General features: G+C 36.0%; 1 pseudogene; it reads left to right on the top strand.

Moving 5' to 3' along the window:
* Positions 1–1725: 1725 nt before the first annotated feature.
* On the top strand, positions 1726–2343 carry LOC102477147 (39S ribosomal protein L30, mitochondrial pseudogene; annotated as a pseudogene).
* Positions 2344–2598: the final 255 nt, after the last annotated feature.

The raw sequence follows: 2598 nt of genomic DNA, 5'->3' as shown, positions 1-2598 counted from the left end.
GGCATTGTTGTGAACAAACAAGTTAAGGGCAAGATTCTTGCCAAGAGAATTAATGTGCGTATTGAGCATATTAAACCTTCTAAGAGCAGAGATAGCTTCCTAAAATGTGTGAAGGAAAATGACCAGAAAAAGAAAGAAGCCAAAGAGAAAGGTACCTGGGTTCAACTAAAGTGCCAGCCTGCTCCACCCAGAGAAGCACACTTTGTGAGAACCAATGGAAAGGAGCCTGAGCTACTGGAACCTATGCCCTGTGAATTCATGGCATATGGGTGTTAAAAATAAACTAATCTGTGGTCTACAAAAAAAAAAATTGAGTTTATATAAAATAGTCTATAAATTCGAAATAGTTTCTTGAAGTAGATAATTTATGCTATTTAATACAGAGGCAATGATTATATTCTAAATGAAAGAGAAAAACAAAAACAAAAAAATGAAGGAGAGAAAGGAGAAACTTTGCCGAAGGAGGCCAAAGCCCTACATGTTACAGCCTTCATATAAAGTAGTTTAAGGCCAGCAGGTGGACGGTGGTTAAGGTCACTGGACTCCCACATGGCTGACCACGGTTTGAGTGCTAGACCTGGCAGCTTGCTTTCTCACTTTCCTTCTCTCTCTCTCTCACTCTCGCACTCTCAATCTCGCTCTCGCTCTGTCTCTCTCTAGTCAAATTAAAGTAAGTAAATAAACAAGTTTAAAATAAAAACATAATTCTTCAAAAAAGGACATACAGTTTTTACCTTGCTCTTGATTTTAACATGTAGATAGTAAAAGTCTAAGAATAGTTTAATTGAAACAGGAAATTTTCTTCTCAATTATTGCAGAGAAAAATAAAGCAAATTAATAGCTCTTATCTAGGAAGAGGGGAGGGATTAAAATACAGGAAGTAAAAACTGAATCCTTTTATTTCTGTAACAATTAAAATGGTCATTTGCTGCTTTTTTTTTTTTTTCATCTAGCACTCCTGTATTTTTCCAGGAAAAGCACCTAGACCATCTTCCCTCTCTAACCATGGGTTATGATGGAGATAACATTGCTGTTAGATAACATTGCTGTTAGAAGTGAACATCTTATTTAAGCTACTTAAATCACAGAATTCCATCATGGCCATTCTCATTTCTTTGGTAGAATTACAAATTATTTGGCAAAATTCTATTGGAAAGAAATTTGGCAGTATGTATCTGCTTACATAATCTATACATTCTTCCATCAAATTGTTAGGAGAGAAATGTGTCTTTCCCTTGGTTTTCTTTCTTTCTTTCTTTCTTCCTTCCTTCCTTCCTTGTTCCTTCCCTTCTTTCTTTTTTCTTCCCTGCCTTCCTTCCTTCCTGCCTTCCTTCCTTGTTCCTTCCCTTCTTTCTTTTTTCTTCCCTTCCTTCCTTCCTTCCTTCCTTGTTCCTTCCCTTCTTTCTTTTTTCTTCCTTCCTTTCTTTCGTTCTTTCTTTCTTCTTTCTCTTTCTTTCTTAATTTATTTACATTTAATCACATATGTCTTTACAATATACAACATTTCTTTTCTAGGACAAATACCATGCATGTAAGTCATGACAAACATATTACTATATACATTATCATTAGCAAGTAGCTTCTTATTTTTTTGTCAATTAAACATACTTTTCCTTTTTTTTCCTTCTCCTTTCCCCTCTCTCCCTTCCATACTAACCTTTTTTTTTTTTTCACATTTTATTGATTCACAAAAGATCTTAAACTAGGAAAAGATCAAGCTGGATGTTTTAGCTGGTGCTGCTCGCGAAGAGAACAGTTGCTACATTTATGGCAGGGATTTTGCACTCAGTAGTTCAGAGGTCCCCAGGCAGACTACAGACTGTGACAAAAGGTGTGGAGTCTCTCATTTGAACAGACTGGATTCGTCACAAATTTACCAGGTCAAGAATACCAGATAAAGTATTTCAATCTTCAGCTGCCTATCATGAAAAATATGGCGGGGACCCACAGCCCCCTCATAAACTGCATATTGTTACCAGAATAAAAAGTAGAAGCCGTCATCCATACTGGGAAAAAGATGTAATAAAGATGCTTGGATTAGAAAAAGCACATACTCCTCAAGTCCATAAGAATATCCCTTCAGTGAATGCAAAACTAAAAGTAGTCAAGCATTTGATAAGAATTCAGCCCCTGAAGTTGCCCCAAGGACTTCCCACAGAGGAGGATATGTCTAACACGAGCCTCAAGAGCACAGGGGAGTTAGTAGTACAGTGGTGTCTGAAGCCTGTGGAGCCCGAAGCAGTCAAGTCCTGATGCCAGAGCAGCTTCAGATTAGAAAATGCAAATCTTTGTTATTTAAAGATGGTGAGAAAATGTTCATTAAAATATGTTATAAATACCAAAAAAAAAAAATCTTCAACTAAAAATATGGACGAAGCTAAAACCTAGGGACAAATGCACTATAATTTTCTTCTAAAACATTTTTTCTCTCTCTATCCCCCTTTTACTAAAGAGAGGTCTAAACTAACTTATTTGCAAAAAAAAATTAGTTTTGTCTCAATTTGGTGTTATTTGCACAAAATCCTGTAAGACTAATTTCTGATGCCAGGCAACAGATACTATTGTATTATTTAACTATGCAAATAACCATTTTGCCAC

This window comes from Tupaia chinensis, unplaced genomic scaffold (genome assembly GCF_000334495.1).
Source record: "Tupaia chinensis unplaced genomic scaffold, TupChi_1.0 Scaffold143982_1, whole genome shotgun sequence".
Taxonomy (NCBI): domain Eukaryota; kingdom Metazoa; phylum Chordata; class Mammalia; order Scandentia; family Tupaiidae; genus Tupaia; species Tupaia belangeri.
The sequence above is the reverse complement of the archived record's forward strand: the minus strand, read 5'-3'. Positions and strand labels throughout refer to the sequence as shown.